Raw genomic sequence first — 14,856 nt, forward strand, 5'->3', positions numbered from 1 at the left:
CCGGGGGCGGCAGGGTGCAGGCTGCGGGGCGGGCCGGCCGGCCGGCGGGCGGGCGGCGTGTTGCGGCTGCGCCGGGGCTGAAATAGCTGGAGATTGCGCGGTAGGGCACTCACCTCAGAGCGGCTGCGCTACCGTGGGCCTGCGCCGTGGAGACTGCGACCGCGCCGGCTCCTCGCAGCCTCCTGCCACCAGCGGCAATGGCGAGCGCTGCCGCCTCTGCCGCCGCCGCCGCCGCCGAGGAGGGGGAGGGGAGGGAGATGAGGCACGCACGCGACGCACGGGCTCGGCTTCCCCGCCCGGCGGCCGCCATGATGGGGAGGTCGGAGCTGCCTCTGCGGGGCTGGCCCGGAGGGGGTTCTGAGCTAGGGTCCCTGCCGTTATCTTCGGCCTCCTCGAGTACGCATTTAGCTTCAAAGGATTGGATGGGGCCGGAACCACGGAGGCAACTGGATTAGTTGGGACTCTCGGGAGAGTGGCGCAAGCAGCCCAAGATGGTTGCTAATCTGGAAATAGTAACATTTCTCGCCCCCCGGCCCCGAGAATTAGCACCTCCTGAATGAGCCTCGGCAATCGGTAACTAGCTTCCTCTGTTTCCTCAGCCTTGCCAGTCGTATCTACATCCTCTTAATGGAATGACCTTTGTTTTCCGATTTCAAACCCTGCCCAAGTATTTAAAAGCAGAAAATTGTGTACAAAGCAATATATTAATTTATCCGCTCATTCATTCGTTTGGCGAACATTTCTAGAGGACCCTTTATGTGCCAGTTTTGCCCTGGGCACACTGAAGATGTAGACGAAGTCCTTGCTCTCAAGGGTTTTGTACGTGGAGTGCAAGCAAGAGGGACCCCCCCCCGAAGCAGGTGAGAAATAAAGAGGAGTGGGTAGCAGAAAAACAATGTAAGAGACATAGGAGAGGTAGTTTGTGTTCTTGGTTTTTAAAAGTGTGATGAGGAAACTACATGCTTCAGAACCACTAACAATGATTACTTAAATCCTGGGCCCCGAGTGGTGTCGCCACAATCTTGGCTTGTTAGCCCAGGAACCTGCATTTTTAAAAACGCTCCTACTCACACGTCCTGATGATTCTCATGGACAGCATAATGTAAGAAGCATTGCATTAAGATGCATGGTTAGTTCAGGCTACTCTATCATCTCTAATCAAGACACTGCAAAAGACTTCATGATCTCCCTGCCACAGGAATTGCCCTCCCTAATCCATTCTCCACCCTACAGTTTGAATGGTCTTTCAAAAAAGTAAATCATGTCATTTCCCTGCTTAACAGGTTTAATGAGATCCCAGCGCACGTAAGTTAAAGCCTAAAATTCTTTGAGCTGGCTTCAGAGCCCTCCATGACCTCACTCTTGCTGCCATCTTTGACCTCCCTCAGACTGCAGCCAAATTGGGAAGCTCTCAAGTCATACAAGGCAGAAAGTTCTCCCGCCTCATAATTTTTGCAAGGGCTGCTCTCTCTGCACAGAACTTGCTTCTCACTCTTTACTCCTTCGAGTCACCCGCTCAAACTTGAATAATTCCCGCCACTTCTTAAGGTCTCAACATTAATGCCATTTTTTTCTGCAAGAAGCGTTCTCCCATCCCCCCAGTTGAGTGCTTTGACTCTTCCATCATCATACCCAGAAAATTCTGTGCTCACTTGTGCTTATTGAGCACCCACAATGTGTCAGGCCCTGTTTTTAGTCCTTTACACACATTATCTCCTTTCTCATTTAATTCCCAAGGAGAGTCCACAAGGCAGATATTACTGTTATTATTAACTCATTTTGCAGATAGAGAAACAAGGGCACGTAGAAATTACTTGCCCAAATCCAGACAGTAAGAGGTGGAGCCAGGTCTGAAAGCCATCAGCTTAACCTCAGAGTTATGCTCTTGACCATTACCGGGATTTTCGTGTTGCAGGTTGATACCCACTGATGAAGCACACAATTAACTTAGTGGGTAATGACCAAGATATCATAAAAGAAATAGAAAATATCAGAGAACACCAAACTTAGTAAGGTTCCAGTTTTGTGAAACTTTTATTTCAGATATAGAAGTGTATGTATATAGGTGTGTGTATCTGTACTGAATCATGATATAAAACACATTTCGTACTAGGTTACAGCTACAAAAAGTTGGAAAGCACTGCATTACTCTTTCTCCACAGCACTTCTCAGACCATAAATTCTCTGTAATCCAGAAGCTGCAGGAAGGCAGGGATTTCATCTTGTTCATGATTATATACCATGCAATGCCCAGCTCGTAGTAGACCTTCAGTAAACATATAATGAGAGACCTATATGTCCACCCTCCTCAGAAATGCAAATTATTTTCTTAAGACAAATGAGCCTGTGTACCCCAGTTGCTCTGTCCAAAAGGCTTTTTATTCTGGATAACCAAAGATTCTAGAATCAGTCTTAGGAAAAAAGCAGAAAAATCTACCCTAAGAGATTAAAACAATGGATTCCAGCGAAGTCACAATGATCAGCTTCAGCACAAGGAAGTCAAAAACTACAGATAGGATAATGTGGGAAGACAATTCTATAAGGTAAGATGTAGGTAGTAGCTGCATTAAGGAAGAGGGGATGACTTGGGGCGCCTGGCTGGCTTAGTCAGTAGAGTATTTGCCTCTTGGTCTTGGGGTTGTGATTTTAAGCCCCATATAGAGGTTACTTGAAAGAAAAGAAAAAAGAAAAGGAAGAAAGAAAGAAAAGAAAGGAAGGAAAGAAGAAAGAAAAAGAGAAGGAAGGAAGAGAAAGAAAGAAAAAAGGAAGGAAGGAAGGAAGGAAGGAAGGAAGGAAGGAAGGAAAGAAGGAAGGAAGGAAGAGGGGCACCTGGGTGGCTCAGTCAGTTGAGCATCCAGTCCTTGATTTTGCCTCAGGTCATAATCCCAGCCAGTGTCGTGGGATCAAACTCCACATTGGACTTCCATCTGAGCGTGGAACCTGCTTAAGATTTTCTCTCCCTTTGCCCTTCCCCCTGCTCATGTGCGCTCTTTCTCTCTCTCTCTCTCTCTCTCTCTCTCTCTCTCTCTCTCTCAGATTAAAAATAAAATGAAAGAAGGGAAGAAGGAAGGCTTAAAATGACTTAACTTTAGGGTCCAGAGCAAGGATAAAAAGAAGCCCAGACCCTTGAGAACTTATAGGGAGTTCCGCAGCCTGGATAATGAAGGAGATTCCTAGGTTGGCTTTGCTTTCAATAAGCTGCTGGTCATTTGACTGACTGATCACTCAGAAAAAATTAGAGTGTGTGCTGAGAACCAAATGAGTGGCCCTACTCAGGTAATCAGAATTGAAGTTATGTGGGGCATTTCACAGAGAGATGTACCTTAATTTGGCCTTGAAGGGTGGGCAAGATTCTTATGGGCATAGAGCAGAAAGGTGAAGATACTTTAACTGGGTGGATTGTTGGGGGAGACTGAGCAATCGGCGGGGGTGGGAGTGTGTTTAGTAAGTAAAGCAGCGAGGCAGGTCTCGGAGCAGCCAGCATTCAGGCCTGTGTGAGGTGTTTTGCTCACTAGTGGGACAGACCCTCTAAGCAACAATTGACAGGAGCTGATTTGCAGGAGGCTTTTAACTATAGAACAGAGTCTTCTAGTGTCACCTGTGTCCCTTGGGGTGGGGTGGGGTGGGGATGGGGGGATGGCAACGGAGATAAAGATGAAGGAAAGTGGCTGAAGCAACTGTTTTCACAAGGGACTCCTCAGAACTCAGCGATAAGCTGTAGAGTCCCAAGAGGAGCAGCCTCTTCATTTCTACTCTGGAATGTGTGCAGCCCCAGCCCCATGAGGTTTAACGGGAACCTGGAACTATGTGAACGATTCACGGGAATGTTGCCTCTTTGGGACCATCAGGGGCTATCCCAGGCATGGTCTGTATTTCTGGAGGGTGAGGGCCCCACCAGGCACACTCCCGTGCTTTCAGGAGCCATAGACCTCAACTGGGGAGGCATGTCACATCATGACATGGGTTCTGGAGTCAGATTCCGGGTGCAAAGCCTGGTCATACCACTTTCTACCTGTGAGACTGGCAAATCACTCAACATCTTAAGCCTCTATTTCTCTGCCCAAGACATGGAGGTTAAGAGATATTAATAAAGGTTCAGAACAGCCCCTGGACTCAGGAAGCACATTGTAAGCGCTGGGTATTATTAGCTCTTCCCAATTACCATTAATCACGTAAATTGCTTTGTACAAAATATGGGTTTTATAGATGGTGGCTGTTGTGATGGTGATGATGATGAATAAATGTTTGTGAGCACGTGTAACTATCCCTGGGGACTCCCCCTAAAAGCTAGGGAGAGCATTCAAGGGATGCAAAGACAAGGGAATTGCGTATGGGAGCAGTGTGTTACAAGGTTAGAAATGTCAAGGTGAGTTTTTTTATAGCTAAGGGTCACTTGGGGGAGAGCAGATGGAAATGACTGTTTACTATTACTTTACTTAAATTAATATTTCTGTATTAAGATAACAACTTTAAAATCTATTCTTTCTTGGGGCGCCTGGGTGGCGCAGTCGGTTAAGCGTCCGACTTCAGCCAGGTCACGATCTCGCGGTCCGTGAGTTCGAGCCCCGCGTCAGGCTCTGGGCTGATGGCTCAGAGCCTGGAGCCTGTTTCCGATTCTGTGTCTCCCTCTCTCTCTGCCCCTCCCCCATTCATGCTCTGTCTCTCTCTGTCCCAAAAATAAATAAACGTTGAAAAAAAAATTAAAAAAAAAAATAAAATCTATTCTTTCTTAAGCCTTTAAGTTTAATTCACTAATCTCATCTATTTCAAAACCCAGGACATTTTAAGAGTCATTTTCAAAGGGCCCTCCTCTCCCTGAACGCAAGGTCTGCTTATGATCCCCTATCATTTGTATTTCCTGCTTCAAACTTTCCCAAGTGTGTCTGTCCTGCATGTGAGACTTTGAACTGTGATTAGGAGCTTGTGTCATATAGACAAAAGTTCAGTAGGTTAAAACCTGGCCTCATTATCTTCCCTCAAAGCTGCTCGTCCTTCTGTGGTCCCTGTCTTAATTAACAGTGTCTTTTGTTTTTGTTTTTGTTTTTTTTTAATTTTTTTTCAACGTTTATTTATTTTTGGGACAGAGAGAGACAGAGCATGAACAGGGGAGGGGCAGAGAGAGAGGGAGACACAGAATCGGAAACAGGCTCCAGGCTCTGAGCCATCAGCCCAGAGCCCGACGCGGGGCTCGAACTCACGGACCACGAGATCGTGACCTGGCTGAAGTCGGACGCTTAACCGACTGCGCCACCCAGGCACCCCAACAGTGTCTTTTGGATAGAACATCTTCAAATCCTTTTTATATGACTTCTCAGGTCAATTCAACACATATTTATTGGGCACTTCTATATACCAAATGCCATGGTGCTGGGGATACAGTAGGAAACACGGGCTTTGTCCTTCTTGAGAAGAGGCTGGTTAATGCTCCTTTAACTCAGCTAGAATACACTAAACTCCTTTAAACAGCTGCTTTACTCATAACGTTGTTAAATAACTGCTAAACATTTTAAACCACATTTATATATGTAATATATTTACTTTGCCTTTTAAACACTGTATTTAAATGCCTGACCTAACAAACAGAATGTCCTCATATAAATAATAACAACAACAGTAACTTCCTTATTGAGCATTCACTAAAAGTCAGGTACTATTCAAGCTCCTCTTTGAACTCATTAATTCCCTCCCAACAGTGTTGTGAAATAGGAGCTATTATTATATTCGTTTTACAGATAAGAAAACTCAAGCACAAGAAGTTTAAGTTACTTGCTCCTAATCAGATATCTAGCAAATAGCTATTAATCTAATAACTTTTTATACATCTAATATATTAAACTTCAAATATAGTAAATGTCAAACTTTTTTTTAAAGTAGGTTCCATGTCATAAATAAATAAATACATAAATAAATAAATAAATAAATAAAGTAGGCTCCATGCCCAACGTGGGACTTGAACTCAGGACCCTGAGGTTGAGAGTCACATGTTGTAGCAGCTGAGTCAGCCAGGCCCCCAAACTCTCTTTTTTTTTTTTTCTCTTCAAACTCTTTTTTTTTAAATATTTATTTATTCATTTATTTATTTACTTATTTTGGTTTTATTTACATACAAGTTAGTTAGCAATAATGCAACAATTGCAAATATATTGCAAATATATTGCAATAGTGCAATAATGATTTCAGGAATAGAATCCAGTGATTTATCCCCTACGTATACCACCCAGTGCTCATCCCAGCAAGTGTCTTCCTTAATGCCCATTGCCCATTTAGCCCATCCTTCCTCCCACAACCCCTCCAGCAACCCTCAGTTTGTTCCCTGTATTTAAGAGTCTCTTCTGTTTTGTCCCCCTCCCTATTTTTATATTATTTGTTTCTCTTCCCTTATGTTCATCTGTTTTGTTTCTTAAATTCCACATATGAGTGAAGTCATATGATATTTGTCTTTCTCTGATTAATTTCGCTTAGCATAATACCCTCTAGTTCCATCCACGTAGTTGCAAGTGGCAAGATTTCATTCTTTTGATTGCCAAGTAACACTCTATTGTATATATATACCACATCTTCTTTATCCATGCATCTGTTGATGGACATTTGGGCTCTTTCCATGCTTTGGCTATTGTTGATTGCACTGCTATAAACATTGGGGTGCATGTGCCCCTTTGAAACAGCGCACCCGTGTCCTTTGGATAAATACCTAGTGATGCAGTTGCTGGGTCATAGGGTAGTTCTATTTCTAATTTTTTGAGGAACCTCCACCAAATTCTCTTTCAATACTACTTGCAAACTAGTAAAAATCTCTAATACAAGTCTAAAATCAATTACTGAATTATATATTACACATTGGAATCACAAGGCTAATTTATCAGATTCTCTAATATAAAAAATTATCTCCATCTTACAAACATTGAACATACCAAATTACACAAAATATTAGAGTTAATACAAAAATATGAATACTCTGGATTTATTTCATCATCTTCATATTTAATTCTGAACCTTTTTAGGATTAAATGTCATGTACCATTCCAAGCAAATTGAGGTTACTGCTTCAAGCCGATTGAACTTGCCTTTGCAGGAGAATGAGCATTCCTGTCTCTGTAGGCTGAGATTGCTTTTGAGCCAAGATGTGTCAGAGAGATTCTTCTGCCATCACTGTGAACACACCAAGTCTCTTCAATATAGTCTATGTCAACAGGGTTCTCCTACACCCTACCCTACCCTACAGATTAGATTCCCTATGATGCCTAAGCTAGTTCTTTCAAGACCTATTGATTAGGTTATGAGGTTTTTAGGTTAGGTTATTAGGTAGATAAAAATTCTTGTAACCACGAGTTTCCCTCTCTTGATTAGATCCAATTGATCTATTTATTGGGTGATTACATTTGGCATCCTTTTCTTACTCTTGGTCTGCCACAATCCTAAGGTCATTCTAATGACAAAAAAAAAGTAGGTTGAGCCAGGCTGTAGAAGGTCCTAATGGCCTTCTTAGGATTTGGGTCTTAATTCAGGGCAACAGTTGGTTTTTGACAGTTTTGAGCTACACTACAAGATCAGAAGAGTGTAGATTCATCAAGAATCCAAATATGAATTGAGCCACTGATCCCTAGAGGGCACTCAAGGCTCCCCACTTCTTCACCCTCTTTAGGGTGGCGTCAGGATGGTGAGCAAGAAATTTCACCCCACCCCAAACTCATACCCACATCCACAGAAATAGAAAAACTTGCTGAAACTGGAGAATATGGCTTAAGATACATTTTCTAGGGGTAGAGCCTTTAAAAGGTAGGAGGTTCCACACAAGTAGGTATAATCTCCCATCATCAACATATCCTGCGTGGCAACAGGGGTGTCCTTGCCCTACTTGGAGGCACCCAAGCCAGCATCCTCTCTTTTCACTTTCTATGAAGTTGCCATGCCCTGGGGCTGCAGCCCCACCTATGACAGCTTGGACAGCTCCAGCCTTTGGGTAAAAAAGCTTCAGATGTGTCTTTCTGTCCAATTTCCCTGGTGAGAGTAGCTTTTTGTGCCACTAGGAAGTAAACTTCTAAGACTCCTGTGTCGGCACTGAGTGGGGGAATAGAGATGATCAGAGTCCAGCCTGAGTTTTCTGATTTCTGCATTGTGGTTTGAGGCCAAATACCCGGCTAATCATGAAGTTCTCTTTTGTCATTGTTGTGTCATTGTTCCCTTTCCTTATATTTCCCCCAGGACCTCTTGGGAAGGGGAGATGGCTGGCGAAGACAGGGTTCAGCATTTCTAGATCTCCAACCAAATTATCTCCTCTATACCCTGTTAATAACAGTCCTTGAAAGATATTCTGAACTGCCTAACAGACCAGAATTAGGCTGGAAATGTTTAAAAGAAATGAAAAGAAAAACCAATGGGGGGAATAAAGGAAAATTCACCACTGCTTGGTAACTAATGAGATACTGAGGAACTAGGGGGGCAAAGGTCAGAGGTAATTCCAAGATTTTAAGAACCAAGTGATGGAAAGATGGTGGTATCATTGACAGTCATCTAAAGGGACAGCCAATTTAGATGGAAAGAGGATGTGTTTGGTTTCAGACAGATTGAGTGACGGGTAGCAACAGGGAAGCCATATGTTTTGGGAAGATTACTCTGGGCACAGGCAGCAGCATGGAGTGGAGGTGGGGAAGGCTGAGGAAGAGCAGTCAGGCATAATGCAAACTGGTGGTTCCAGTAGCATAGAAAGGAGGGAAAGATTTGAGAGACATTGGGAAGAAAGCCTGATCAGGGTTGGAGACTGATTAGATATTGAAGGTAATAGAACAAGTGAGTTATCCAGTGACTCCCTAATACTTACCTAATAGCTTTAGACAGTTACTCCTTTTTAGTATCATCCACTCATTTATTTATTCAACAAATACCTTGTAACAGTCACCTTTGGGTATGACTTGGCTAACTGAAGAGATTTCCCTTCTGTGGAAACTTCCCCCATTCACAGAAATGACCCCCAGAAGTCACAATTATACTTAAAGACCCTCACCCACCATTGCTGAATGACCCAGGCATGCATTGACCCAAGCTATGCCACGTATATTCTCTGTTTTGGCAATTTAGCATGTTTAGCTAAGAGACACAGACAAATCATGCTGGAGTTGACTCACATTAATGGTGCCGTTAGAGAAAAGATTCATGAACACCACTCAGGTCCCCAAGGCTCCAATATCTCTCTAGTATCTTCTGGCCACAGATGATAAGTCTAGAAGTAGGTACCTGACTCAAGTTGGGCTGATCAGATCCTTTCCTTGAGATTTCAAAATTGTAATTGAGATTTCTCTCTCTCCTCTCTCTCCCTCCCTCTTCTTCCTTTGCAACTTTTTAAACTTTGGGAGCTGTAAGCAAAGGCCATTTTCCACCAAATGAACTAACTGGGAAGCAGAGACGGTCCACCAGTAGTGAGAGAAGCAGACACAAGAGAGGATTTCCTAGGGTCCCCACAGTGCTCTAGCCCCTAGTTATCTTCCTGATATTCACAGGATCCTGGCCCATGAGTTTCATAAGTTCCTGAATATTCTATTAAATTGCCTTTTTTGCTTAAAGGACTTTGAGTAGAGTTTCTGATGGGTAAACACTTCCAACCTAAAGAGTTCTGATGAATGTACATCTGATGTGTATGAGGCTCTGGGCAAGGCATCAGGGATCCACTAGGGATCAGGCTTGGTTCTGTGCTCAAGTTGCTTAGAGTAAGGGGAGAAGATAAATTCTGTTATCAATAACTACAATACAGGAAGAAGAGAAAATCCATCAAAAATGTACAAAGCAATCTCTTTGGGGACTTAGAGGATGCCCAGTACTGCTAACCGTAGGGCTAGACTAGAAAGAGGCAAGCAGGGAGTCACTGACTCTCAGGGTCATGTGAGTGCAGGGTCGGCACTTGCATGACCCTGAGAGTGATTACCACCTTAAATTTTGCACCTTAGGCACCTTTCTTGGCTCATCACACTCCTGGCCCTGGCTAACAGTGAGTGTCAGAAGGACTTCATAGAAAAGTTAGTACCTGAGCTGAACCTAGGGAAGAAAGGAGTTGGACTTGGGGCAGGGTCATATAACTCAAGGTAAAGTAACATTATAAAAAAATACTCCCGTGAGAACACAAAAGGGTTGCTCTAGAATCCTTAGACTCTCAAGTATGACTTAGGTATACACAGCATGGAGGAGGAGGAGAGAGAAAAAAGGAGGGATTCGGCAAGCAATGAGAAAATAGCGAAGACTGTTAAGCTAGGAAATGACATAATGAGAGCCCTACTTAAGAAGATTAATTGAACAGAATAGCATGAACTAAAAAGGAAGGGCTAAGGTCAGGACGAACAGAGGCTATTGTGTTAATCCAGGCAGAAGGGTGAAAGTCTAAACAAATTGGCACTGAGAATGGAGAGACTGTAGGAAAAACAATATACAATTAATATAACTTGGCAATTGATTTGATGCTGGAGACAAGGGAAGAGAGGAATTCGAAACACTGCTAAACTCTATGTGGCTGTAACAAAGGATGAAAAGCATTTGATGATGTCCAAAATACATACATGAAAAATGCAAGCAGAGCTGTGTATATGGTATGCTATTGTATTTTTTTTTTTAATTTTGCTGGTTTTTTGTTGTTGCTTAAGTATAACTGACATATCATTATATTAGTTTCAGGTATATAACGTAATGAATGATTCGATATTTGTATACATTATTAAATGGTCACCTCAATAAGTCTAGTTACCATCTGTTACCATCCAAAAGTTAAAAAAATTATTTTTCAGGGCGTCTGAGTGGCAGTCAGTTAAGTGTCCAACTCTTGATTTCAGCTCAGGTCATGATCTCGGATTGAGCCCCACGTCGGGCTCTGCGCTGACAGCACGGAGCCTGCTTGGGATTCATTCTCTCTCTCTCTCTCTCTCTCTCTCTCTCTCTCTCTCTCTCTTTCTCTCTGTCCCTACCCTGCTTTCTCTCTCTCAAAATAAATAAACATTTAAAAAAAGTTTTTTTCTAGTGATGAGAACTTTTAAGATTTACTTTCTTGGCAACTTTCAAATATGCACTGCAATGTTATTGACTATAGTCACCATGCTGTACATTACATCACCGTGACTTATTTGTTTTATAACTGGGAGATTGTACCTCTTGACCCCCTTCATCCATTTCACTCACCTCCCAACCCCTTCCCCTCATCATTTGTATTTTGAAAAGGGAAAAAATGTAAGTAAAGATATTTTTTACATATGCAAAATATAGGCATATATCTCTAAAGGAATACACACAAAACTTTGGCATTAGTGGCCTGTTGAGAAGGGAAATGGATGATTGGGGTTCAGCAGTGGGAGAGTCTTTTCAATGTTCATCAATGAACCTTTTGAATTTTGAACGATTTGGATATATTACTTGGCGAAAACAATCCCTAAAATTGCTGAACAGAAACAAACCCCAAGCCCAAAGATAAGGCTGAAGTATGGAACTGGTGACAGCAGCTCCATTAACAAAAATAAAGACAAGAAGAGATGTTCATTGGGAAAAAAATGGTATGTTTCAATTATGACATACTGAGACCGAGATGCCAGTTGTACAAACATCCAGTTGGAGGCATCCGGCTAGCAGTGGAGGAGGGGAGAACTAACCAACACAAGGTCATGAAAGACCTTTGCCAGAATAGTCACTGGAATGGGGCAAACAGAAACCAGAATTCACGGGGTGACTGGCTGGCTCAGTCAGTAGAGTATGTGACTCTTGTCAGAGTTATAAATTCAAGCCCCGTGTTGGGTGTGAGAGATTATTTACAAATAAAATCTTGAAAAATAAAAATAAAAAAGAAACCAGAATTCAAAGCGTAGCAGACTAAAGGGGAACTGGGAAAGGAGAGGTAACTGGAGTATGCTGTTCCTTTAAGAATGATGGATAGGGGCAGTCGGTTAAGCGTCCGACTTCAGCCAGGTCACGATCTCGCAGTCCGGGAGTTCGAGCCCCGCGTCAGGCTCTGGGCTGATGGCTCAGAGCCTGGAGCCTGTTTCCGATTCTGTGTCTCCCTCTCTCTCTGCCCCTCCCCCGTTCATGCTCTGTCTCTCTCTGTCCCAAAAATAAATAAACGTTGAAAAAAAAAAAAAAAGAATGATGGATATAAAGGAGTATTGGTGAGGTTGTGGTAGCTGGAGAGAGCTAAAATCAAGGTAGAATGAGGGAGAGTTGAACATATTTTTAGGTTTCTGGAAAGGATCCAGCAGAAAAAGGAAGTTTGAGAGTACAGGAAGAGGGAGGAATTGATGGAGCAAGGGCCCTAAGGAGGAGAGAAAGCACAAGTGTGGGATGAGGCTGAAGGGAGGTGGGGCACCTCCACATTTAAGAGAAGCCAGAAGGAAAGAAGGAAGGACAGAAGGAAGGACAGGTGAGGATATAGATGTGATGTGAATGTTTGCAAGGGGTTCATGAGGGAGTGAGGATTCAAGCTGGTTCGTCCTTGTTTTCTCTGTGAGGCAGGGACTAAGTCATCTCTTGAAAATGGGACCCAACAGTCAACAGTCCAAAGGTGTGGAACAGGCCTTGCTTGGGGAGAAAGCACCACACCAGGGCAGACACGAGGGCTGACCACTAGTGCTAACAGCCCAACTGAAATGAGGACCCACTCATGTGGTGGCACCGATCAACGTGGTTTACAAAGCACTTCCTGTGACTTTCCATAGCCGCCCATAGACACTCAGGTGGCCAATACATACCTTTGTTTGCTTCTTTTGGGGTTTCTCTTTTCTTGAGAGTCAACTTAGGTTTGTTTTTAACTGTGGTAAAATACATTATATTGGTTTGGTCAGGCTGCTATAACAAAACACCACAGACTTGGTAGCTAACACAACAGCACTTCATTTTCTCACAATTCTGTAGGTTAGAAGTGTGAGCTCAAGATGTCAGCAGGTTTGGTTTTTTCTGATGTCTCTCCTCCTTGGCTTGCCACCTTCTTGATGTGTGTTCATATGGTCATCTCTCTATGCATGCAACTGCCTGTCATATGTCTCTCTATGTGTCCAAATTTTCTCTTCTTATAAAGATACTGGTCATATTGGATGAGGGCCATTTAACTTAATTACCTCTTAAAAGGCCTTATGTCCAAATACAGTCACAATTTGAGGTACTGGGAGTTAGGACTTCAACAAATGAATTTTGGGGAGATGCAATTCAACTCGTAACATGTATATAATATAAAATTTATTATCTTAACCATCTTTAAATGTAGTTGTTTTGTTTACATATACATTATAGCTCATGAATCTTACTTGCTTTCTATAGTAAGAAGATATCTCAGGGCCAAATAACATCTTTCAGGCTCATTTTTGCTACATAATAACAATCAGCCATTCCTATAAAAATCTCAGGTTCCTATTAGAAAGTATTTAGGGACCACAATCTAGACACTAGGAGTGATCATTGCTACCAGGTTGTCATCTTCAATGGATAATGCTCTGAAATAAGTATTTTTTAAAAGAACAAAAAAGGGGGGGTACCTGGGTGGTGCCATCAGTTAAGTATCGGCTTTGATTTAAGCTCAGGTCATGATCTCATGGTTCATGAGACCAAGCCCTACATCAGGCTCTGCCCTGACCACGTGGAGCCTGCTTGGAATCCTCTCTCTCCCTCTCTCTTTATCCCTCCCTCCCTCTCTTCCTCTCTCAAAATAAATAAACCTTAAAAAAAAACAGAAAGAACAAAAAGGGTTTACACTGATACTTTCTCTTCAAATTTAACCTTACAATTGTTTACTTAACCTTATCAGCTTTGTACTTATATCACTTTTCTCTTACACTGAAAAAAACTAGTTCCTAACAACAGTAAAACAACTACCTATTTGCTTTACCATAAAAGCAGAAATCCTAGGGAGTTAGGTCCCCAAGAATAACCCTCCATCAACGAATGGGGTGGGAACTGGAGGATAACTACCCCGGCTTCCTCATTGCTTGTTTGGTATCACGTGAGGCGTGTTATACACTGTTTCCCAGAGTTCTGCAGTGGGGTCCAGCTTCGATGCCATGTCATTCATGTAAAAGAGTTTCAAAGTGATACTACCAACATTGCTCTTTATGGTGAGACTACTGAACAAAGGTTAAGATTTCTTTGCAGCTTTATATGTCTTTAAAAAAATATTCCTCCAAGGATGTGTAATCAAAATAGTATGATCTAAAGTGACTTGCAATAATTTTTTGTCTCTTTGTTGTGACACCAACTTGATATACATTTAGGCTCATTTATTCCTGCTGTGCTCAAAACTGCGTACTGGCCACCTGAGAGTCTGTGCATATTGCTGCGGAAAATAATGGGATTTTATTTGGTTTTATTTTTGAATACATAAAACATGTAAATGATTGCAAAGCTGAAAATATAGAACAAAATATATTCAGTCTTATTTGCAGCCTAGTGCCTTTCTCTCATCCTGGCCTGGATAATCATTTTATTAGTTTTTATTTCTCCTTCTGATAGTTCTTCTTGCAAAATAAGCACATATAAACATACACACAAGCCTTTGTTTCAATACACATTTACATTTCTTGAACAGAGTGTAACATTTTAGAGTTAATGTTTAAGTAGTATATCATTTTTTATTCTTTTACTTTCAACCTGTCTCTTTATATTTAAAGTGTATTTCTTGTAGACAGCAAATACTTGGAATTTGCTTTTTGGTCCAGTCTGATGATCTCTGCCTTTTAATTGAGGTATTTACACCATTTCCATTTAATGTAATTACCAATATGGTTGTTTTAAAATTTATCATCTTGTAAACTGTATATTATTTATTCCATCTGTTTCCTGCTCCATTTTGTTGTTTTTGTTGTTTTATTTTAGAGAGAGAGAGAGAGAGAGAGAGTGCAAGCAGGGGAG

The 14,856-nt window shown here is 42.2% G+C and overlaps 1 protein-coding gene across 5 annotated transcripts in view; it reads right to left on the reverse strand.

Annotated features, from left to right (window-relative positions):
- Positions 1-239, reverse strand: part of NRF1 (nuclear respiratory factor 1) — a 146,506-nt gene extending 146,267 nt beyond the window's left edge. For all 5 annotated transcript variants that reach the window (XM_040471989.1, XM_040471986.1, XM_040471985.1 and 2 more), the window contains exon 1: positions 114-239. The gene's annotated coding sequence lies outside the window, so the exon portion shown is untranslated. The remainder of the gene's footprint in view (positions 1-113) is intronic.
- Positions 240-14,856: the final 14,617 nt, after the last annotated feature.

Source organism: Herpailurus yagouaroundi, unplaced genomic scaffold, assembly GCF_014898765.1.
Source record: "Herpailurus yagouaroundi ecotype Mexico unplaced genomic scaffold, PumYag 100, whole genome shotgun sequence".
Taxonomy (NCBI): domain Eukaryota; kingdom Metazoa; phylum Chordata; class Mammalia; order Carnivora; family Felidae; genus Herpailurus; species Herpailurus yagouaroundi.